This window comes from Musca autumnalis, unplaced genomic scaffold (genome assembly GCF_047663935.1).
Source record: "Musca autumnalis isolate F117 unplaced genomic scaffold, ASM4766393v1 scaffold_1, whole genome shotgun sequence".
Taxonomy (NCBI): Eukaryota; Metazoa; Arthropoda; class Insecta; order Diptera; family Muscidae; genus Musca; species Musca autumnalis.
The window spans coordinates 226,633,579-226,659,998 of record NW_027411644.1 but is presented as its reverse complement, the minus strand read 5'-3'; the positions used below and the strand labels follow the sequence as shown (position 1 = coordinate 226,659,998).

General features: G+C 34.0%; 1 protein-coding gene across 1 annotated transcript in view; it reads right to left on the bottom strand.

Moving 5' to 3' along the window:
• side-III (sidestep III) overlaps positions 1 to 26,420 on the bottom strand; it is a 738,714-nt gene that overhangs the window by 568,151 nt on the left and 144,143 nt on the right.

Sequence of the window (26,420 nt, the reverse complement as noted above, 5' to 3'; positions counted from 1 at the left end):
CAGTTCTGTATTTTTATGGATATAAAATACAGTATAATCTCGGTAATCGGGACACTCGTTAATCCGGCGAACGCGGTAATCCGGACACAAGATTTTTTTTTTAAATTGTAGACTCTGTAATCCGGACATCACATATTTTTCCTACCTCCATAATCCGGACACCAATCTTTTTTCCTATTCTGATCATAAGACTCTTATTCAATTGATGTTTTCGTTCTTAGCAATAACACTTGGTATATAAATAAGAAAATATAAGTTTTTCAAAGTTTTCGGTCTAAATCTCGACTTTCTGGTTAGCCACTGTAAACTCAGTTATATAGTCAACCATTGAGGAATGGCTATAATAGCAACAGTGTTTAAAACCTAGTGCTCAGTAGCCCAGTTCCCTGAAAATCGATGTTGCTTGTCCTTTTCCTCAAAATGAATTAATTCATTAGCCCTACGATTAGTGAGAATGTCCCTTGGGGCATGTAATGTATTCCAAGGATATTTTACCTAGAAATGTTGAAATCATTTAAAGCGTTGGTTTTAATAGCATAGTTTTTATTGGGATTTACAGTTGAACGAGGAAACGAGTAGAAACCTTATAAAGGAATTTCAATATATTTAAAAACAAGTAAAAAAGGATCACTCGGCTTTTCCGACAGAGATATACCCTCAGCTAGTGCGAATTGAAACACTTTATTCCCAAAAAACGTATATATTTAAAAGGTTTTTAAAATTTTGAGCGTATGAACCGACAAAATATGGATTTGGATATAATCTCAAAAAGTTTTGCGGGGAAAGTATCGAAAGGAATGGACCGACATATACCATTTTGAAAGTGGGTCTTATTTTGGGTGTCATTTCCCTCGATAGATGTCGCGACCACCTGTCGTTTCAGTTCGTCACCATATAATTCAGGTTTTGGACCATTGGACCATCGGGAAGTATGTACTTGCCTACGAATAACATGATATCGCTGTAAACAGGGCCACTAGGTAAAAATTTTCAAGGGATCCTTGCACAAACCCATATCCGGGTTGCCCTGTTTATGAGATATCTCGCGTACTATCTTAGCTAATATTTTCGAATTTTTGTGGGGGAGGTACCGGATGGAGCACCACCTTCGAATTTCATCTAATATTCGAAGAAATATTACCATATGAAAAGTGTGGATCAACACAGTATTTGGTTCGATTGTTGTCGAGCTCTCCAGCCACTACATGGTGCTATATAGGGTTTTTACACTTTCGGGCTGTTTTCTCAAGAAATATGGACTTGATCCTGAAAAAAAATTTTACCGTCGTAATTGAGGCAGCGAATGAAAGAAGCTTCACCAAAAATCAAAGTGATTCCAGAGCGGTTCTTAAAATGAACTTATCCAAAATTGTGTGTGGGAGGTACCCGAAGGAGTAGACAAAATATAGTCCATATTTGAACCGGATATATATTTGGTAGATATATTGGGATGTGTAAAGTATGTACCAAGTCGGTCACTACCATCAAGAGTTATTATGCGCACAATTTTTCCAAACATTTTTGAACTCTTGATGGTAGTGACCGATAGGAGTGGACTGATATGGCTTACCTTCGAAATTAAACTAAGTTTGGACAAAATATTACGAAGGCCAAATTTTGGACCGTGTCGGCAGATCCGTTCAAGAGTTATCTTGCGCTCCAACCACTACACACAGTGTCATAGTTTTTTTTTTGGCAACTTTCAGGCTATTTTCTCAGGAAGTGTGGACTTGCCCCTGATGAAACTTGTACTGTCGTATAGAGGACACTGAATAGAAATTGCTACAACAAAAATTAAAGCGATTCGAGAGCAGTAGTGCGATTCTCTAACTCATTTTTCGAGTTACCGACAAAAATCGGTAAAATTAAAATGCTTATAATTTTGGTAATAAAGGAAAATTTTCGGTAAGTTAACAAAATATTACGAAAGCCAAATTTTGGACCGAATCGGTTGATCCGTTCGAGAGTTATCGTGCGGTCCAGCCAGACAGACGGATGGACATGGCTAAATCAACTCCAAATTGTCTGAAACACATTTCGTCCAAACATACTTGGGGTCTAAAACATTATTTCGATGAGGTATATATACAAGGCCGGGGCGATTTGTATGAAAGGAAAACAGTGTTAGCGGGCTCCTATAGTTTCTGATTCTTGGGATTGAACTGAGCAAAAAAGTCAACTAGACCATATGTCTACGGTGAAAATCGAGCCCCCGGATTTTGAATTGAAGTTTTTTTTTCAAAGATTTTTGGATATTTTGGCATATAACAACCAAACCACTAAGATTTTCGATCCAACACGAGTACAATAATTGTAGCCAAGACAAAAATTAAGAACTCTCCAGTACATCACAAAAGCATTGGAACGCTCCTTCAGGTAGTTATGGCCTTGAGAAAATGCAAATTTTTCGAAAATATCGATAAATGACACTGTGCTACAAAATGGGACTCAAAGTCAGTGGGTAGGAAATTCCTTAAGGAGATGAAAGCCCTTAGTGAGTGTGCTAAAAACCCAAAATGAAATTTTCACCATAGGTCACGTTTCCGAGATATCGGGAGATTAATGGTTTAATTTTGGCCCCTTAATTTGTGAGAAAATAGCTTTATATCTCTGTTAAGCGTTATTGTAGCTTCATTTTGAGATTACATGTCTGCAGTCAAACTGAATGGTGAATATTTTTGTAGAATATTTTATCCCTAAACTCAATTCCTTCTATGTCCTTTTCGTCCTTTATTTTTTGAACCGTAATAAAAGTACCACAAGACGAGATTCTACAGCATCCCAATATTCTGCAAAAATGTTGTTCAGAAGATTTAAGGTACTGTCCTCATTGATGACTAATCAATATTTCTCCGTTTCCATGGTCCTTTTTGGCATTTACCCGGTTTTTGTTCAGAAAACTATGTTTTGTTATACCCTATACCACAATGTGGAAAAGGGTATTATAAGTTTGTTTTGGTAAAAATTCATGTAACACCGCGAAATATTTGTCGGAGACCCCCAATGTGGTATACCAATCTTCATATCTCGACGAGATAAAGCGATTTTGAGATGTGTGTCCGTCCGTCTGTCCATTATAAATTGTAAACACGCTCCAGGCCGCAATTATGGACCGATCATCGGGGGTGAAATGGACCAAAAACATAATATTTATCCAATTTTCGAGCGGCTCTGTAGGTCTCAATAATAGTCCGATCAACGCGTAATTTTAAATAAGGTAAGAGTATATCACAAAGGAGAAGCTTGCAATTTGAGATGGCGATCGGATAACATTTAGAGTAACCCTCTATGGACCAAAACTTTGGTGTGAAAATTGTAAAATTTTTAATATACAGCTTATATCTTAATTCCTGGAAGTGACATTCCGGACAAGTGAGATATACTTGAAAGTGGAACGCTTGACCTTTCAATTGATGCCAATTATGTTGGTGTGCATGATCAGATATTAGAGTTACAGCCTAATATATTCCGTTATTTGTTTGTAGTGTGATAATAAACTCGCTAGAAGTCGCAATTATACATCAATAGTCACGAAATTTTGCACCGGGTAAGAGTATAGGTCGAGGTGCCTACAATTTTGAATGATTATCTGATATTCTTTACTGGGTGAAACGGACCATTACTTTTGTATGAAAAATATAAAAATTTTATTTTTGGTCGATATTTTAATTCCTTGAGGACATATATATTTCGCAAAGCAGACATATGGAAAAAAACTATTGAACTTTCCTCTGATGTAAATTGCAATAAAGTGTTTGCTAGATAACTGCCTAATATATAATGGGTTCTGTGTAGAGAACCACATTTTTATCCCATGCTACATATTGTCTCTCCAAATGATTATGTAACACCACGAAATATTCGTCCTAGACCCTTTATTTGGTATGCCAAAATTCATATCTCGACGAGATAAATCAATTTAGCCATGTGTGTCCGTTCATTAAAAATTGTAAACAAGCTTAAGGCCGAAATTATGGACCGATTGTAACGAATTTTTTTAAGGAGGTTTGGTTCGGGCCAGAATGGAAATGATTAGTTTTTGGTGATGATCGTGAAATGTTCAGGGGATGAAATGGACCAAAAACAAACTGTTAACCAATTTTGTAGCGGCTCTGTAGGTCAAAATAATAACCCGCAAAATTTTAAACAAAGTTTGAGTTTATGATGAAGAAGAAGCGTACAAACCAACGTGAAGATCAGATAATACTTAGCGGGTTAAATGGACTGAAACTTTTGTGTGAAATTGGTAAAAATTTCAATAACGTAGCGGTTAAACAACGGAAGTAGTAGTACTACATAAGTGGGTTTCATTACATTTTAGTTTGTGTGAACTAAATTTTCCTTTCGTTCTACAAAAATATTTTTGTCATGCTAGATAACTTTTTGGTTTTGGTCATAAGTATTATACATTACATCTCTGATATTTGATATTTAAATTTTCACAATCATTAAAAAGAAGTTGCGTGGAGAGCGATTGTCCAGGGATAGTGGTATAGGGTATCCCATTGTCGGCTCCGTCCGACTATAGACTTTTCTTGCTTGTTTTTATATACATTCGTTATTGGTCTGTGGTGCTTTTAAAAATACCTACCATAAATAGCTCTTGTAATGATGACCACGTTAATAACAAATTTTATTGGAGGATAGATCTGGTTATATAAATTTTTGATTCGGATATTCTGATATTAAACCCGATTTTGGAAACGGTTTTAAGTAACCGATTAACCGTATATGTATATAATTCTAAAGCTAATAAAATGGTCAATCAAATGACAGCAAGCAGCCGATTACAACTTTGTTGGTTTCGATGCTAGAACAAAAAAAAAACCGTCTAGTTGATTTTTTTTGCTCAGTACAATCCCAATAATGAGAAACTCCATGCGCCCTGATGGTGTTCAAATCGCCCCACTCGTTAGCATAAATACTGGGGGTATAAAAACGTTTTATTTTCTTTCATTGATAAAATCCCGTAACTAAGGTGTGCTCTATTGCATTCTCGTAATTATGCAACCTATAGATTTACCCCCAGTTTATGTATTTCGAAACGAAAATGTGTGCGCATGAAACACACCCAAACTATAGTTTTAGAAATATTATTGCCTTTGCTTTTGCTTCAAAACAAAAAACAAATTTTGAAAAACACACTGAAATTTGGTAGTTTTTCTTGCGCATTCATTTTCTTATCGACATACATGAACAGGCCCTTAAATTCCATTTTATTTTATTCGTAAGCTTTAACAGTTACATAAAACAATATCTCCTTTTGGTTTTGTCGACGGGATGAAGTCATTTGGTGATGACTTAAAGAAATGGTTAAATATTCGCCATAATGAAATGGGTGCATTTGGATTCGGAAGTTTTACAGCGAGTCATAAGATGCTCATATTCCATGGACAAGGGAAATCAATATATATATCGGTGTAATGCTTAAGTGTTCCAAAAGCAATTTTCCCGTTTTGAGATAATCGCATTTTAATGCTTGCGACACAACTGCTTGGAGCTGACTGAAGAAAATGTTTATACAAGATTTATTAGTGTAGTATATAGAACATCTTTGCCAAGATATTCTAAAGAAAACCAGTAGAAGGTAATCTGGTATGTTAAGATTTCTTCTCTTATATTAAAAAAGGAGGAAACCACTGCGTAGATTTCTGCCATTAGAAGACGGTTAAAATGTCTCCTGTCCTATAAAAAACTTTTAAAAGTGTTTTACCATACTGCTGAAATATCTTTTATCTACTGAAAATCATTTAGAGATCTTCTATATATAGACAACATCTTCCAACACTTCCCCTAAATATCGCGAATTTGGCACATGTCTATTAATATGCAAAAATAAATATTCTCTCGTATCTTAGGCAAACAGATGTTCGCATTAATTAGTTCATGTTTTCCCAATGAATCTAATTCCCTTCATTACTTACAAGGATTAACGGCAAACCCTTGGTTTCTTCATTCAATTTCAATACATAAGATTCCACTTTTGCTTTCATATAGCAAACAAAAAAAAAACACCCACGCACACACACTTTACCTTCACATTAATTTATTCCCTTTAAGAAGTCTTCTTCGAGGCATTTTCTTGTTTGCCCTAACTTTTAATTCATATTATTTTGAGCATTATTTTTTCCTACATTTTTGCATATTATTATTGCAGCCCCTCTCAGTGTCCTTGGCAGCTACACAACTGCTGTGCCAACAGTGAAATTTTTTTCTCTTATTGTATTCAAATGCTGCATTTCCTTTAACCAAGAAACATTGTGCAAAGTCCTTGAAACATTTGTCTACAAGTAAATGAAATTCATTATTTAAAAATTTCCTTTCGTTTCGTTTTTTTTCTTGCTGCTTGCTTTTTTTGCCATTTTTGCTTTACATAACTTTGTTTGGTAGTGAATTCCCAACACTTTTGGCATAAATAACAAATTTTTATACTTTTTTTGTTTTACTTTACTTTAATCATGGCCTCATTCTCATCGTTCATTTATTTGTATTTGTATGCGAGGATGTTAGTATGTTCATTAGTATATATAGGTTTTGGTGTAGTGAAGCGTAAATATGTATGTAACGCCTTCAGATGCGCACTTGAAATTATTCTAGAGATATTTTTTTTCGCCCTACTAGACATATCCATTATGTGTATGTGTGGGTGTGTTCATCGCATTTAAAATCCGGTCGAACTGCAACAGAGAAAAAAAGAAAAAAAAGCAGTAGGATGAGCTCAGGAAATGATCTGCATGCGGAATAAATGGAAGCGAGTTTGAAGAAAAGTGCTGTTCCACTTTTCTAGTAGTGAAAGTGTGTATTTATTGCAATTGAGATTTTTTTTGTATGTGTAAACAGTTGTTAACACACATGCACTACCACACATTCCTTGCATATATGAATATTGTATAGCATTTTATGAAAAAAAAAAAATTATTTTCTGATGAAGGTATTCAAATGTATATTAACTTTAGTAATATTTAATGCAAATATGCAAAGATCGTAGGTGTAGAAGAGCAAATTGCTGAAATAATAGATAAAACTTCATGAAAATATTTGTTTATGATTTGATTTTGAGTTTGGAGCAATTTGAAGAAGGCACAGAGGAAGAAACGAAAATATATAGCAACACAGTTTAAAACTGAAGTCGATCTAACAAAAATAAATGGTCCCATAACGGGATAAAGTGGGCTCATTACCACGATTTTGTATTCCTCAAGGTCTAGACGGTTGCTTGTTTTACCAAATGAAACAGAAAGTATGGAAAATTTCGCTTTACTATATAAACGTCAAATGCAAAAGCAGATGAGTCAGTATCCACTTTTGCAAGTATAAATGTTTTGGATCCGTATGGGTAGTATCGGACTCTTGTAAATTATTATTTCTTACACCCTCAGATTTTAGAAAAAAGCGAGGGTATATAAAAACTGCACCCTCCCAAATACGTTTGGACGAAATTAATTTCAGACCATTTGGAGTCGATTTAGCGACGGACAGTGCCTTTGCCTGTCTGGCAGATGCGTACACTCAAGGGGGTACCAGAGGTACCTCATATGCTAAATTTTCAAAATCTGCAAAAGTGTAGTTGATGCCTCGAATCGTTTTGAAAAAATTTTCCAGCAGTTTGTGCTCAAGTTTTGTAGGAATCAAGTCTATTCTTCCTGTGACAATGACCGAAAATTCTTAAAACCCTTGTTGGCACCAATTACAATAACCAAAGAAAAGCTTACGTGACTTGACAACCCGTTATTTCCTTTAAGTCGGAACATCTCCCTATCCTCATCTTCACCAATAGACCGCCCACAGAATTCAACATCCAACGCTTTACAGATCAATCCAATCCTTCTGATGTTTTCGTAGCAGAGAACAATTTCCAAGACATTATCACTACTCAGCCGATCATGATATTCCAGCCGGTCGAATACCTAAAATAAGGTCTAATTTTTCACCGAAGACGAAGGAGTTAGCGAATCAGCGTGATGAACTTCGCCGTACGAATTCTAGCGACCCTATAGTCAGAGAACTGATGTTTGAATTCTATGACACGTGGTGAAACTAGTATTTATATCCGAGCTATAGCTTTATAGTCCAACTGAAGTTGATCTTTATAGATCAGCTGTAGCGGATCTTTATAGACCAGCTGAATCTGGTCTTTATAGACCAGCTGAATCTGGTCTTTATAGACCAGCTGAATCTGGTCTTTATAGACCAGCCGAAGCGGATCTCTATAAACCAGCCGAAGCGGATCTCTATAAACCAGCCGAACTTGGTCTTTATAGAACAGCCGAAGCGGGTCTTTATAGACCAGCTGAAGCGGGTCTTTATACACCAGCTGAAGCGGGTCTTTATAGACCAGCTGAAGCGGGTCTTTATAGCCCAGCTGAAGCGGGTCTTTATAGACCAGCTGAAGCGATTGTTTATAGACCAGCTAAATCTGGTATTTATAGACCAACTGAAGGGGGTCTTTATAAACCAACTGAAGGGGGTCTTTATAGACCAGCTAAATCTGGTATTTATAGACCAGCTGAAGCGGGTTTTTATACCCCAGCTGAAGTGGGTCTTTATAGACCAGCTGAAGCGGGTCTTTATAGCCCAGCTGAAGCGGGTCTTTATAGACCAGCCGAAGCGAATATTTATAGACCAGCTAAATCTGGTATTTATAGACCATCTGAAGCTGGTCTTTATAGACCATCTGAAGGGGGTCTTTATAAACCAACTGAAGGGGGTCTTTATAGACCAGCTAAATCTGGTATTTATAGACCAGCTGAAGCGGGTTTTTATACCCCAGCTGAAGTGGGTCTTTATAGACCAGCTGAAGCAGGTCTTTATAGCCCAGCTGAAGCGGGTCTTTATAGACCAGCCGAAGCGAATATTTATAGACCAGCTAAATCTGGTATTTATAGACCATCTGAAGCTGGTCTTTATAGACCAACTGAAGCGGGTCTTTATAGAGCAGCTGAAGCGGGTCTTTATATACCAGCTGAAGCGGGTCTTTATAGCCCAGCTGAAGTGGGTCTTTATAGACCAGCTGTAGCGGGTCTTTATAGCCCAGCTGAAGCGGGTCCTTATGGACCAGATGAAGCGTGTCCTTATAGACCATCTGAAGCGCGCCCTTATAGACCAGCTGAAGCGCGCCCTTATAGACCACTTGAAGCGGGTCTTTATAGACCAGATGAAGCGGGTCTTTACAGACCAGCCGAAGCAGGTCTTTATAGACCAGCCGAAGCGGGTCTTTATAGACCAGCCGAAGCGGGTCTTTATAGACCAGCTGAGCGGGCCTTTATAGACCAGCTGAAGCTGGTATTTATATACCAGCTGAAGTGGGTCTTTTAGACCAGCTGAAGCGGATCTTTTAGACCAGCTGAAGAGGGTCTTTTAGACCAGCCGAAGCGGGTCTTTATAGAACAGCCGAAGCGGGTCTTTATAGACCAGCCGAAGCGGGTCTTTATGGACCAGCCGAAGCGGGTCTTTATAGACCAGCCGAAGCGGGTCTTTATGGACCAGTCGAAGCGGGTCTTTATAGACCAGCCGAAGCGGGTCTTTATTGACCAGCCGAAGCGGGTAGTTATAGAACAGTCAAAGCGGGTCTTTATAGACCATCTGAAGCTTGTCGTTATAGACCAGCTGAAGCTGGTCCTTATAGACCAGCAGAAGCGGGACTTTGCAGACCAGCTGAAGCGGGTCTTTATAGGCTAGCTGGCGCTTGTCTTTATAGAACAGTTGAAGAGGGTCTTCACAGACTTTGTTAAGGGTACCTATGTAGACAAGCAGATGTACCTTTTCAAGGGGTCTTTTCTATCTATATTTTAAAGTCATCGTTGAAGGCCCTCCTTTATTTATAGAATACATCCTTAAGGGGGTTTCTCTCTATAGAAGACCTCGTTGAGGGATCTTCCGTCTATAGAAGACCTCCTTGATGAGTCTTCTATCTACAGAAGACCTCGTTGATGGGTCTTCTATCTGTAGAAAACCTCTTTGGTAGATTTTCTGTTTATAGTTGAGGTCTCTTCTAGCTATAGAAAATCTATGTGCGGTGTTTCCTATCTGTGGAATACGTTGTTGCGCCTTCTATCTATAGAATACTTCGCGGAAAGATCATCCATCGATAGAAGGTCTTGTTGATGGGTCTTCTATCTAGAGCGGACCTAGCGGAGGAGTTTTCTATCTATAAAGGACCTCGCGGAAGGGTCATCTATCGAAAGAAGATTTTCTATCCATAGAAGACCTTGCGGAGGGGTCTTCTATCCATAGATGACTTCGCGGAGTGGTTTTCTATGCATAGGCGACTTCGTACCGCAATTCTCTATATATATATAGAAGATCACACTGAGCTGTGCTATATCTATTGAAGACTTCGTTGAGGGGTCTTCTGTCTGTTTGCATAGTAACTGAAAGCCACATTTATGGTCCAATCGATGAACATTTTTATCAGTTCATTGTTGTGGATAAAAAACGAGGCTATAAAAAATTATGAAAATCTGATCGGATTTTGATGTAGGTCCGATAGGCCGATTTTATATATTTTGGGCTCTATATACATTAAAAAAAATGTTTCATTGATTTTGAACCAACGTAGATTTTCATTGAATAAATGAAAAGTTTCATTAAATAACAATGATGATTTTGTTCATTATTCCAATGAAATTTCCTCAATTATGCAATGATACTTCTTTATTAATTCAATAAAGTAGTTAGAATTTACAATTCTATTATTGCTATGAAACTTTCACATTAATACTATGAAACAATAATGGAAGTTATTTTATGAAACTCAATGAAACTTCTTCATTAATACAATGAATTCTTACATTGGTTCAAAATCAATGACAAATTTCGTTGATACAACGCAATTTCCTTTCAGTGTAGCTATACCGAAATCGAATCCGATTTTCAAAATTTTTTGTACGATTCGTTTTTCGCGGCTTTTAGAAAATTTTAGTGAAAATGCACCTTTGGCCTCATATAAATTACTTTGGGAACAACCGCCCGATTTCAAATACAAGGATTTTTATTCAAATGGAAAAAATTTGGGAGGTAGGAGTTCGAAAATAGTTTTGTCAGTCTAAAACACACCATAAGTGATTTTCAAACTCATTTCTGTAACACAATCTTCTAATAATGTTGATTGAATTTAAATGTTTGATTGATTCAAAATCGGGGTCAATATTTTTTATTTGCATTTCTGGCATTTTACATCTTCAGGGTGTGATCACAAAGTCGCCAGTAAAATTTAAAAAAACAAATTGTTAATTTGACTTAAGCCTAGAGTCGCATTACCACCATCGTCATCTCTTGTAAATATTCCACCGATTGTTTTAACAAAATTTTGAATACCACAAAAATGGTGGCTGGGGCTTACCACACTTTGCGTTACATACATAACTTATTTAGATGATTTTTTTATGATTCCTTGAAAATTTATTTCGCTCTTCTGCCAGGCACACATCCATATAAATATGCGCATTTGTGCTTGACGTGTAGAGTAGGTGGAATATTTGAAGAGTGAATTTTAAGTAATATTGTAATTTATTATTGCATGCAACAAAATTCGGTTTTTTTACGATATTTTGTTTTCCAACAATTGTTGTGTTTATAGCTGACAAGAAAAAAAGAACAACAACTGGAGTTCACATCAGCTTCAAAAGAAAAGTGAATAATAAAACAGGATACATTGAAACATAATACAATACAACAATGCAACAACCAGCAAACAGTGAGCAGAACCTTTTTTTAATGTCCTCGGTTATACACATAGATTGGTGTATATTTGTTTGTCTAGGTTGCATGTTACAGTTTTCGATTGTATTGTTTGCTTTCTTTTTTCTCCTCCTTTTTGTTTTGTGTTTGCAATTTTTCAGCGAAGCAGCAACAGCAGCTGACATGAAAGAGAGGTGGAACATTTTCTCTGATTTCATTAAAAAAGCAAGCAAAAGGAAAAAATGCAACTAGAAACTTCGTTTTTAATGCCATGTATTTGGGTTGAATTTTATTTTTCCAACCAAAGGAAAACAAAAAACTAGGTTAAATTCAGATTTAACAATTCAATGAAAGCGTGACGACTGTTGTGTTTTTTCTTGTTTTGTTATTGCAATTTCTACTCTGATGAGGTCTGATTTCTTCTTTTTTATAGACCAACCAATCAAATGAAGCGAAAAAAGAAATTTTGAAACGCCCACTCCTCCATGCCCCGGCATTAATAAAGAACCACTTTTTTTAGTTTTACAAAAGTAATTTTGTTGATTAAAAAGGAAATCCAGTATTCAGCGCAAATATGCAAAATGCCATCAAGGTACTTTAGTTGTTTGTGGTTAAATACAAATTTTCTTTTATTGCATTGAGTTTTTCGAAAGAAAAAATAAATAAAATAAAATCTCCATGGATCTTACTCATTAATTGCATTGGATTTTGTACACAATTGATTTTTTTGATGTGGCATGTTGTCAAAGCCGCCGTCCCTTGTCACCCAAGAAAATTGGGCACAGCTGCATAATTGTACTTATAGATAAAAGGAGTATGATAACGACACGAAAAAGACACAAAAGCACAATTCATGTCCCATCGGCATGTAAGTTGCATGACAATTCGACGCCTCCAAACAATAGTATGCTAAGTCGACTTAGCATGTTTTCAAGTTCTTTACATTTTTATATTTAACGTCCTTTAACTTAAATTCTGTCAAATTTTGGTAATGATCGGACAATCCGAACAGAAGTTATAAGCAAATATTTACTTAGCATAGTACTGAAGGTCAAAGAAATTTCCAAACTTTTAGAGCTTGTCCTGCAAAACTCGCTTTTCAGAATTAGCAAACTATTATTTGGAGGTGTTGAACGTCCTTTAACTTAAATTCTGTCAAATTTTGGTAATGATCGGTCAATCCGAACAGAAGTTATAAACAAATATTGACTTAGCATAGTACTGAAGTTCAAAAAAATGTCCAAACTTTGAGAGCTTCTCCTGCAAAACTCACTTTTCAGACTTAGCATACTATTATTTGGAGGTGTCGAATTGTTATTTTTTGTCTCAAAAGTGGGTAGTACCTAAAAATAAAGCACAGCAATATGAAACGCTACAGTAAAAGTTTTATTTGTTAAATAAGCCAGGTCATACAATATGAATTTGACATATAAGTAAATGCATAAATGGTATGTAATGTTGTAGGATATTAATACACGACAGACATTAATGTTTCTTCTAAAGTCCTATAATGAAAGAAGGAATAAATATAGATTAAACGTATCTCTTTGTAAAATAAAAATAACAATAACCTGAGAGTCTTTATTTTGCGCTAAAATATTCAAAATAATTTCAAATATTTGATATCAAATTCTTAAAACTATATTTTCAAACATTGTGGATTTTTAAATAATTTTAGTGACTCTTGGTTTTTAAATACATTTCTGAGGTTTGTGAATATTTTAAAATATTTTTTTCAACGGCTCGTGAATATTTTAAAATACTTTTCCAATGCTTGTAGATTTTGGAAAATATTTTTAAAAGTTGTGAATTTATTAGTAAAATGTTTTTAAAGTCTCGTGGATTAAACTGAAAAGTTTTTTCAATGATCGTACATTTTTAAAAATTTTTTTTAAGACTAGTGAATTTTTATAAATAATTCCAATGCTCATGGAATTTTTAAAATACTTCATTCAAAGGGCTCGTGATTTTTTTAAAGAAAATTCAAAGACTCGTAAATTTAAAAAAATCGAAGACACGTGGATTTTTAAAAATAAATTCTCAAGGCTCGTTGATTTAAAAAAAAATTCAAATACTCGTAAATTAAAAAAACAAAGACTAGTGGATTTAAAAAAAAATCTCAATGCTCGTAGATTTGGAAAAAAATCAAACATCGCGGATTTAAAAAAAAGAAAATCAAAGCTCACAAATTTTTAAAAATATCTTCTCAAGGCTCTTGAATTAACAAAAAATCGAAGATCGTGGATTTTTAAATATAAATTTTCAAGGCTCGTGGATTAAAAAAATATTTCTTAGGGTGCTTTCTTATTTAAAAAAAATTAATTCTCGGCTGGGGGATTTTTAGAAATATGTTTTCACGACTCTTAGATCTTTAAAATATATTTTTCACGGCTCGTGGATCTTTAGAAATAATTTTTCACAACACTTAGATTTTTAAAAATATTTTTAGGGCTATTTTGGATATTTAAAAATATTTTTTCTGGGTTCGTCGATTTTAAAAAATATTTTTTAGGTCTCGTGGATTCTTTTAAATTTTTTGGTGCTATTGGTTTTTTGAAAATATTATTTTTTTACGGCTCTTAGATATTTAAAACAAATTTTAGTGCCCTTAGATTTTTATTTTTAATTCTCTATTTTAAATATTTTCAATTTTTAAATTTTAAAAATATGTTCAAAGGCTCTTGGATTTTTAAAAATAGAAACATTTTTAAGGCTGGTGTTTTTTTAAAAATATGATTTAAAAGCTCGTGGACTTTTAAAATTATTTCCATAGAGGCTCTTTAATTTTTAAAAATAATTTTAATTGCTTGTGGATTTTTAAAAATATTTTTTAGCGCTCGTGAAAATAAATAAGGCTCGTGGATATAAACAATATTTTTTAAGGCATGTGGATATAAAAAAAATGATTTTTAAAGGTTCGTAGATATATAAAAATATATTTTTAAGGTTCTTGGTTTAGGAAAAAAATTCTAAGCTCACGGATTAAAAAAAAAAACAAAACTCGAGAATTTAAAAAAAATCAAAAATAGTGGATTTTGGAAAATATATACCCAAGACTCGAGGATTTAAAAAGAATTCACAGTTCGTGGATTTTTAAAAATTTATAAAAATACACTTTTTAGGGCTTTTGGAAATTAAGAAATATTTGTTTCACGGCTCGTGGATTTTTAGAAATAATTTTTTACAACTCGTAGATTTTCAGAAATAATTTGTCAAAACTCGTGGATTTTTAGAAATAATTGTTCACGACCCGTAGATTTTAGGAAATAATTTTTCACAACTCATAGAATTTTAAAAATATTTTTAAAGCTCCTGGATATTTAAAAATATGTTTCCAAGGTTCGTGGATTAAAAAAAATAAAAGCTAGCGGATTCAAAATAAAATCAAAACACGAGGATTAACAAAAATCAAAGCTGACGGATTTTAGAAAATATATACCCACGGCTCGTGGATTTAAAAAGAATTATCGTGGATTTTTAAACATATATTTTTATACCCTCAGCATTTATGCTAACGAGGGTATATACACTTTCATACGGACAAAATGTGCCTGATCGAAATAATGGTTTTAGACCCCACGTATGTTAGGACGAAATGTGTTTCAGACAATTTGGAGTCGATTGAACAATGTCCGTCCGTCTGTCTGTCTGTCTGGCTGGCTGGAGCGCACGATAACTCTCGAACGGATAAACCGATTTGATCCAAAATTTGGCTTTCGAAAAATTTTGTCCAAACTTAGTTTAAGTTCGAATATGGACTATACCGGTCCACTCCTTCCGGTACCTCCCCCACAAAAGTTCGAAAATTTTCGGAAAATTTGACCGCACGATAACTCCCCTAAGAAAGTAACAGATTTGATCCATAATTTGCAGATCGTGAAATTTCTACTAAACTTAGATGAGGTTCCAAAATGGACTCAATCGGTCCTCTCCTTCGGGCACCTCCCACACAAAATTTCGGATAAGTTCAGATTAGGACCTGCTCTCGAATCGCTTTGATTTTTGTTGCAACAACTTGTATTCATTGCCCCCCGTACGACGGTACAAGTTTTATCAGGGGCAAGTCCATACTTCCTGAGAAATAGCCTAAAAGTTTCAAAGAGCCCCTATGACACCGTGTGTAGTGGTTGGGGCGCAAGATAACTCTCGAACGGTCTGCAGATTCGGTCCAAAATTTGGCCCTCGTAATATTTTGTCCAAACATAGTTTAAGTTCGAAGATAAACCAAACCGGTCCACTCCTTCAGGTACCTCCCCCACAAAAGTTCAAAAATGTTCAGAAAAATTGTGCGCACGATAACCCTTGAAGGGAGCGACCGATGTAATCTACACTTTGCACATCCTAATATATCTACCAGATATAGATACGGTTCGAATATGGACTATATTTGTCCACTCCTTCTGGTAAAAGCTATTTGCATTCGCTTGCTCCATTTCGACGGTAAAAGTTTTTTTAGGGGCAAGTCCATATTTCTTGGGAAAACAGCCCGAAAGGTGTAAAAAACCCCTATGTCACCATATGTGGCGGTCGGAGAGCACGATAACTCTCGAACTGTTCAACCGATTTGGTCTAACATTTGGTCTTCGTCATATTATATCCAAACTTAGTTTAATGGGGCAATACCGGTCCACTTAATTCCTAATCCACATTTTTGTCGGCAAGTTCAAATATCCAAAAAGGGCAAAAAAATTCTGAAGAGACCTTAAATACATTTGATCTGTCCGTAGGTGAAAGTTTCACTTCACATTGGCTGAGGGTATATATCTGTCGGCAAAGCCGACTGACTCTTTTTTACTTGTTTAGGGCATAATTTTTAAAAATATTTTTTAACTGCTCGTGGATTTTTCGAAATAATTAATCACCAATCGTAGATTGTTGGTAATCATTTTTCACGACTCGTAGATTTTTAGAAATAATTTTTAACAACTCGTAGATTTTTAGAAATAATTTTTACGACTCGTATTTTTGGAGCTCTTGGATATTTAAAAATACTTTTGTAGGGTTCGTCGATTTTAAAAAAAAATTCTTAAGGGTTCGCTGATTTTTAAATTTTTTTTGCTCTTGTTTTTATATATTTTCAAGGCTCGAGGAGTTTAAAAAAACTTTCAAATCCTCTAAGATTTTTAAAAATATTTTTAAGGCTGGTGTATTTTTAAAAAAATTTTTTAGCGCTGATGGTTTTAAAAAATCAAAAAAATAAATAAATTCTCAAGGCTTGTGGGCTGTTAAAATAATTTGTTTAAGGTGTTTGGAATTTTTAAATTACTTTTTTAGGACTTGCGGATTTTAAAATTAATTGTTAAGGCTCGTCGATACTTAAAGGCTAGTGGGTTTTAAAAAAATATTTTTTTCAAAGTTCTTGGAATTTTAAAAATATTTTTTCAAGGCTGGTGGATATTTAAAAATATTTTTTCAAGGCTGGTGGATATTTAAATATATGCTTTCATAGCTCGTGGAATTTTAAAAAAAATCCTTTCAAGGCTCGTCGATTTTTTTAAATTATTTTCGTTAAAGCTCGTGGAATTCTTAAAATAAATTACAAGGCTCGTGGATTTTTAAATTTATTTTTACAAATCATGTGGAATTTTAAATTATTTTTTCAAAGCTCGTGGAATTTTAAAAATATTTTTTTCAAAGGCTGTGGATTTTTAAAATTATTTTGTTAATGCTCGTGGAAATTTGAAAATATTTGTTCAAGGTTAGTGGATTTTTAAAAATACTTTTCAAGGCTCCTGAATTTTTCAAAATATTTTCCCAACGCTCGTGGATATTTCAAGATATTTTTCAAAGCTCGTGGATTTTCAAAAAAATTTGAAGTCTCATAGATTTTTCAAATACTTTTTCAAAGCTCGTTGATTTAAAAAAAAATGTTGAAGGCACGTTGATTAAAAAAATTTAATGCTCGTGGATTTTTAAAAATATTTTTATACCCTACACCACTATGTGGTAAGGGGTATTATGTGTTAGTGCGATTTATGCATGTCCGTCCGTCCGTCCGTTCGCAACATACAGGTCGCATTTGTTGACCGATTTCGCTGAAAATTGGGGAATACCATTTTTTTAGCCGTCTGAAGATCAAGTTCGAAGATGGGCTATGTCGGTCCAAGTTTTGGTATAGCCCCCATATAACGGTACCTCCCGATTTAAGGTATTTTAAGGATCTTAGCCGCATTTGTTGCCCAAACCAGCTGAAATTTTACATTTGAGGTTCCCAATGGCCGCGAAATTGATCCACTAAAAATTGTCAAGATAGGTCCACGGTTCGGTATAGTCCCCATATAACGATACCTCCCGATTTAAGGTATTTTATGGATCTTAGCCACATTTTTTGCCCAAACTAGCTGAAATTTTACATTTGAGGTTCTCAATGGCCGTTCTCAATGGTATAGTCCCCATATAACGATACCTCCCGATTTAAGGTATTTTAGGGATCTTAGCCACATTTTTTGCTTGAACTAGCTGAAATTTTACATATGTGGTTCCCAGTGGCCACGAAATTTCGCCACTTAAAATTGTTAAGATAGGTCCATGTTTTTTTGTAGCCCCCATATAACGGTACCTCCCGATTTTAGGTATTTTAACGATTTTCCCCAAATATGGATCCAATTTGCGTATTGGGATGTATACTAATTATTCCATTTTTACATATTTCGACTGGCGTAGGGTATTACATAGTCGGCCCCGCCCGAATTTGGTCTTTTCCTACTGGTTTTAAATTATTTTTTTCAAGGTACTTGGATTTTTCATAGTAACTATTTTAAGGCTCTTGAATTTTTAAAAATATTTTATGAAAGCTCAAGGATTTTTAAAAATATTTTTTTTTTAATTATTTTTTTCAAGGCGCTTGGATTTTTCAAAGTAACTATTTTAAGGTTCTTGAATTTTTAAAAATAATTTATGAAAGCTCATGGATTTTTAAAAAAGTTGTACAACATCTGAAGTTTTGTTGGTGGTATACCTACGTTATTCATTCCAATCTGTTAAGCCGCCTAAACAGAAAACCTACATACTTCATCTATACCCACTTTAAGCTTAAATGAAATATACAACACACAGGATAAGTACATTTCTTAGAATGCTGCTAAACAAGACAGATATTATACCCAAAACAATAAACGAAAAACTTAACTCTAATTCAAGATATGTATGTATATCTCTGTACATGAAAACGCCACTGCGTTTGTATGATTTCGAGCACAGCATGCAATTTTCACAAACACCTGGGATATACTAAAGGCCTTCAACAAATCTACAATTTATACGAAACAAGAGCATCTCATCGTAACGTTTACTTTAAAATGGAGTTAAACTAAAGAATTTATATGTAAATAGATAGAGAGCTATGTATATTAACACTCTACCATTTTGCCACACGCTCATACACATAGACAATTGTGTACATGTGTACTTGTGCTGTGCTCCTCCTCAACTGACGTTTGTATTCATCCCAGAATAAAAGTTAGTACTTTTGAAATACAACACCATGGTAAACCACAAACAAATAAAAATAAAACGGAAACGGATGTTGTACTCGAAACGAGTTGGTTTACATGTACAGTTATATACAGAATAGGAAGAAGAAGCACTAGGTTACCTTTCAGCAAAAGGTAAGAGTGCTGCTCTAACTGCTCTAGATCATGCCTTTTTGTGTGTTGAGGTGTATGTATGTATGGTGGTGTATAAGTGGATATGTTGAAGTATGTGAAGTAGAGTTTGTTTATTTAACAAAACTTTAGACAAATATCCAGGGCAATAAATGCTAACATTTCCGTCATTGCAAATTTTAACTATGGCAAAATGGTCCTTCCTGAAATTGTCAAGCAATTAGACAGTCATAGAGGGTTTGTTAAGCGGACCAAAAAACAAAATCTTAAAGGAAAGGAGCAGCCAGCCCAATGTGATATTTAAAATAACAAATTTTACAGGATGACAGATATAAAGCCGGGACTTAATTCTTTCGTACATCCCAAGGTGACACTGATGTTTCCATATAAAAAAACCTAAAAAGTTGCGGTAAGATGTGACGAGCAGCTCAATTGTCTATTGCAACGAAGAAGATTAACTGGAGGAGCACATTTCCTGAACTGTGAGGCGTACAAGTAAGTAACTGGCGACTCAGTATGTAAAAATAATCTAGAGTTAATCGAATATCTCTCTAGATTTGAAACAAAAATTATATTTCTTCGTTAAATATAAAAATTGAAAAAAAAATTATATATATTATGCAATTTTTATATTTTTATAAACCTTGTACCCACATACATAAAAAACAAACATTGCCGATGTACCTCTTTGCCTTATATCCCTTAGTCTAAAAAAGTTCTCATCTCCTTTTGACCTCCCATGCCTGAAAAGAACTCTGAGAAAATATACAACATAAACAAAAATGACGATATCAGTTTCAAACTACTCACCGAAGTAGGGTATACTACAACACACTTAAAAGTTCTTTGTTTATATATGCAAAACTTTTGCATACAGGGGCAACTCAAAACAGAAAATGTTGGATTCTTTTTTTCTGCGAACTCATCAGTAAAATAAAAACAAAAAACCGAGTATGAAGAATAGTATATGCACGGATATGGTAAGGAGTTTAATTCCTTGGATGGTTGGCCGGTATGTGAAACAATATGTACACTGGCTTCTTATACTTATAAAGCTGTGAATAATTTCTGCACTTTTCAAGTATAAAAATAACAAAACATTTGCTTTTAAAAATCTTCTAGAGGCAAATGGCTGTGTATGCTTATAAAAATACATACATATTTGTGGGTATGAACACACTGCATCTTTCTATGCAAACTAAGGAGCCAAGGTGTTATTCTCACTCCAGCAATGTCTGCAAATTTTTATATTATTTTCTTTTTCTTCCTATTTCTAAGAATGAAGACCTCTAGAGCAAAATATACATTGTTAGTGTTTATTGTTGTTGTTGCTGCTGCTGTTGTTGAAGTAGATACTTGGAAAAATTGTCATTGCGGCATAATTGCATTTAAAAGTGTTGAGCTATAACAACAAAAAGGAAAAAAGAAGGAAAGAAAGTAACAACAACAATTGTATTAACGAATGCAAAAAAAAACACAGAGAAAAGAAACAAAAGACAGTTGCAATTGCAAACAGCATCATATTGAATGATGCTGCAAAATGTGAATAGACCGACCTACCGACCATTCAACCAACCGAACACCTAACACCAAGACCACTACAACAACAAATGCCACAGACTAAAGCTGAGTGCTAACCAACATGGAATTTGTCAGCGTAGAGCCTTGAAATGGTAAACAAGCAAGTTTAGAAAAAAAAACCAAGAAATACTTTTGCAAAGAGGACAAATGCTAATGGTTGTGTTGCCACATTATTTTCCATACCAACAGGACAACAAAAAACTACTGGAAAAATGTGCATCCTTTCTAAGCTTTAACAACTAAAATATGCAAACAAAAACAAACATTTAGTATGACAAACAGCAACAACAAGAAAAGTGCTTTAAAATCAAATCTAATCAGAAAAATGGAAGTAATGCCACCACATTCGTTGTACAGTGTGGTTGAATGCTTAAAAGCATTCAACGAAGAGGAAGAGAGTGAGTGACTTTTTCAGAGATTTCACAATTTATTTGAATGATCTTTATATTTAAATATTTAAAAAAAAAAACATAATAGTGGACATATAAAATATATTTTAAAATAATTTTCTCTGGAAATAATTGATTTATAAAAACAAGGCTTGTAGATTTTTAACAATATTTTTCAAGGCTCGTGAATTTATAAAAAAATACTTTCCCATGGCTGGTGGAGTTTTTAAAATAATTTTTTCCAGACTCGTGGACTTTTTAAAATACTTTTCCAAGGCTTGTGGATTTTTAAAAATATTTTCAAGGTTCGCGAATTTATAAAAAAAATACTTTATCATGGCTCGTGGAGTTTTTAAAATATTTTTCCAATACTCGTGGATTTTTTAAATATTTTTCCAACGCTCGTAGAGTTTTTTTAATATTTTTCCAAAGCTAGTGAAGTTTTTAAAATAATTTTTCCATGGCTTGTGGATTTTTAAAAATATTTTTCAATGTTCGTGAATTTTTTAAATAATCTTACCTAAGTCGTGAATTTTTTAAAATATTTTGTTAGGCTCATTTTTTTAATTACTTGTCAGCTCTTGGATTTTTAAATAAAATATCCAAGGCTAGTGGATGTTTTAAAATATTTTTTTTTTGTTTTTGCAAGGCTCGAGGATGTTTTAACATGTTTTATTTTTCAAGGCTCGTAGATGTTTAAAATCATATTTTGAAGGCTCGCTGATTTAAAAAAAATCAGGGTTTGTGGAGCTGTTAAACAATTTTTTCAAAGCCCGTGTATTTAAAAAGAAAAAATCCAAGGTACGTGGATTTTTTAAAATACCTTTTTTTAAGGCTCGTGAATTTTTAAAAAATATTTCTTTCAAGGCTCGTGGATTTTTAAAGATATTTTTTCAAGACTCATGAATATTTTAAAATTTTCTAAGGCTCGTGGAGCTTTTTAAATATTTTTCTAAGGCTAGTGGAGTTTTTGAAATATTTTTTTAAGGCTCGTGGAGCTTTTAAAATATTTTTCTAAGGCTCGTGGAGTTTTTGAAATATTTTTTTAAGGCTCGTGGAGCTTTTAAAATATTTTTCTAAGGCTCGTGGAGTTTTTGAAATATTTTTCTAAGACTCGTGGAGTCTTTATTCAAAGCTCGTGTATTTTTAAAAAAAAATTCAGGGTACGTGGATTTCTTAAAATACCTTTTCTAAGGCTCTGATTTTTTAAAAAAATATTTATTTTAAGGCTCGTGGATTTTTAAAGATATTTTTTCAAGACTCTTGAATATTATAAAATATTTTTCTAAGGCTCGTGGAGCTTTTAAAATATTTTTCTAATGCTCGTGGAGTTTTTGAAATATTTTTCTAAGGCTCGTGGAGTTTTTGACATATTTTTCTAAGGCTCGTGGAGATTTTAAAATATTTTTCTAAGGCTCGTGGAGCTATCAAAATATTTTTCTAAGGCTTGTGGGGCTTTCAAAATATTTTTCTAAGGCTCGTGGAGTTTTTTAAGTATTTTTCTAAGGCTCGTGGAGCTTTCAAATTATTTTTCTAAGGCTCGTGGAGCTTTCAAATTATTTTTCTAAGGCTTGTGGAGCTTTCAAATTATTTTTCTAAGGCTCGTGGAGCTTTCAAATTATTTTTCTAAGGCTCGTGGAGCTTTCAAATTATTTTTCGAAGGTTCCTGGGGTTTTCAAAATACTTTTCTAAGGCTCGTGAAGTTGTTGAACTCTTTCTCTAAGGCTCGTGGAGTTTTAAAAATATTTTTCTAAAGTTTGTGGAGATTTTAGAATATTTTTCTAAGGATCGTGGAGTTTTTAAAATATTTTTTCTAAGGCTCGTGGAGTTTTTAAAATGTTTTTCTTAGGCTCGTGATGTTTTTAAAATATTTTCCTAAGGTTCGTATAGTTCTTAAAATATTTTCCTAAGGTTCATGTAGTTCTTAAAATATTTTCCTAAGGTTCGTGTAGATCTAAAAAAATATTGTTCTAAAGATCGAGGAATGTTTAAAATTTGTTTCTAAAGTTCGTGCAATTTTTAAAATATATTTCTAAGGCTCATGTAGTTTTTAAAATGTTTTTCTAACGCTTTTTAAAATATATAATATAACGATTTTTAAAATATTTTCTAAGGCTCGTTTATTTTATTTACTAAGTAGCATTTGGCAATAATCGGCAAGTTAAACATGTAAGGAGTATCAGGTGCTATTATTTTATTTGCTTTAAGAATATTTCTAGAATGCTGTAATATTGTAATATACATTTTTGAACACATCTTAACTTGCACACATACCGCTACTACTATGTTACACACACACAAGACATTTGCAATAATGTCATTTTGGCGCTCATCTGTTGTTGGTGCAAATTAAATTTGCTTATGAAAAACTTGTACATATATGCATATTTTCCACGTACATGTCTACGGCTGCTATTGCATATTTGTATCAAGAAGCTTGTTGCTTTTAGTTTAGACACTAAAGACATGTTGCAACGGCACAAAGCTATTTTGTAGCAGCAGTAATGTCAGGACAAAAGAAGAACCTCATTGACATTATACATATGTATCAAGAGCCATCGTCATGTACACTCAGCAAGATGGCTCTGACGATGATGATGTTGATTGTCAATGTTGGCAACTGGTGATGAGTAAAAATTATTATAAACAAAGTAAAATAAAACTACGTATTCTATGTTGGTATATGTGTGTGCATATACAAATACAGCTCATTATCACATAAGAAAATACAAGAAAGAAGAAACGTAAGAACACATATACAGTATCGGCCAAAACTAAAGCACCCCCTCAGTAAATTTTTTTGAAATGATAATTTTTTTATGAAAACTAAATTATAAATTTATTTTTTATTTTTCTTTTTATTTATTTATATCTTTATAATTGAAAAATACAAAAATAAGGAGATCAGAATTTAATAAACAAAAGTTAAAATTCAAAACTAAAGCACCCCCCAATTTGAGGTACAACAAAAACTATTGAAATCAATATTTCGTTGCATATCCTCTATTCTGAATGACACAATCACATCTTTTTGGTATAGAAGGTACTAAATTAATAATTACTGCAGGCGAAATAATTGATTTTCGGAAAATTTAGCTTAAATCCTCAAAATACTGAAAATCGGAAGGTACAGTTATATGGAGGCTATACCCAAACGTGGACCCAGGTCCACGATTTTTGGTGGATATGTTTTGTGACCACTAAGAACCCTAAGTACCAAATTACAGCTAATTTAGTAGGAAAATGTGGCTTAAATATCCGAAGTACCGAAGATCGGAAGGTACCGCTATAAGGGGGCTATACCAAAACATTAGCCGATATTGTTCATATTCATCCAAAAATGATGCTACAGCATTCTCTGGTCAAATACTAAATCCCTTAGGTTTAAAAATTAGCAAAAGAACGAATTGCAAAAGAACGGTAGACGCCGGCTTATTCAGTCGACGACCAGCAAAAAACCTTCCACTTCCATGTTTTACAGCGTCTTTGCAATATTTAGGATTTAACGGTTGCCCATTTGGTCCAAGCCTTTTACCATCTGAATACTTTAAATTAAACATAGATTCATCGGAAAACAGTTCAAATGGGTCTTGGCGAATGCCAAGTCGATATGAAAGGTTTTTTTTGCTGGTCGTCGACTGAATAAGCCGGCGTCTATCGTTCTTCTGCAATTCGTTCTTTTGCTAATATTTAAACCTAAGGGATTTAGTATTTGACCAGAGAATGCTGTAGCATCATTTTTGGATGAATATGAACAGTATCGGCTAATGTTTTGGTATAGCCCCCTTATAGCGGTACCTTCCGATCTTCGGTACTTCGGATATTTAAGCCACATTTTCCTACTAAATTAGCTGTAATTTGGTACTTAGGGTTCTTAGTGGTCACAAAACATATCCACCAAAAATCGTGGACCTGGGTCCACGTTTGGGTATAGCCTCCATATAACTGTACCTTCCGATTTTCAGTATTTTGAGGATTTAAGCTAAATTTTCCGAAAATCAATTATTTCGCCTGCAGTAATTAGTAATTTAGTACCTTCTATACCAAAAAGATGTGATTGTGTCATTCAGAATAGAGGATATGCAACGAAATATTGATTTCAATAGTTTTTGTTGTACCTCAAATTGGGGGGTGCTTTAGTTTTGTCCGCTTATATTTGCGACCTAAAATATTTTTTGAATTTTAACTTTTGTTTATTAAATTCTGAATTCCTTATTTTTGTATTTTCCAATTATAAAGATATAAATAAATAAAAAGAAAAATAAAATATCTATACTTATAAAAGAGTTCAGTAATGATGACTCACTGACTCACTGATTCACTGACTCACTGATTCACTGACTCACTGACTGACTGACTGATAATTAACGCCCAGACTAAACGGCTGGAGCTAGAATCTTGAAATTTTGGGTGAGGGTCACTCATGGTCCGAATAGGTCAGATAAGGCTCGCTTTTTGGAAATTCGAACTAGAACAGTACGAAAAGTACTAAAAGGTACTAAATATGGTACCCTTAGTATTAGGCAAACGCGAAGAGCTAGAATTCTGAAATTTGGAATGAGGTTCACTGATGGAGAGTTAGAAAGGTGTACCAAAGGGTTTTTGGAAATTCGAACTATAAGTGTACGAAAAGTAATAAAAGTTACTAAATTTAGTACCATTTGGTATAACGTGAACGGACAGAGCTAAAATCTTGAAATTTGGAATGAACATCAAGGTTTAGAAGATAAGTTGATATTAGGAGGTGGTTTTGAAAATGTGTACTCATGTGTACGAATAGTACTAAATAGTACTAAATTTGGTAAAATGTGAATTTGGGCTAACCGATAAAGTTGGAATTCTGAAATTTGGAATTACTATTACTGTTGGAGTGTAGGTTTGAGATATGGAGGTAGTTTTCGAAATTCGTACATATGGGTACGGAAGGTACTAAATAGTACCAAATAAGGTACAATTTGGATTTGGGGGAACGGATGGACCTGGAATCCTGAAATTTAGAATTAGGATTACTGTCGGAGTGTAGGATAGAGGTATTTTGGAAATTCGTACTTTTGGGTACGAAAAGTACTAAATGGTACCAAATTTGGTACAATATGAATTTAAGTGATCGGATAGAGCTGGAATAGTGAAATTTGGAATTAAGATTACTATTGGAGTGTGGGATTGG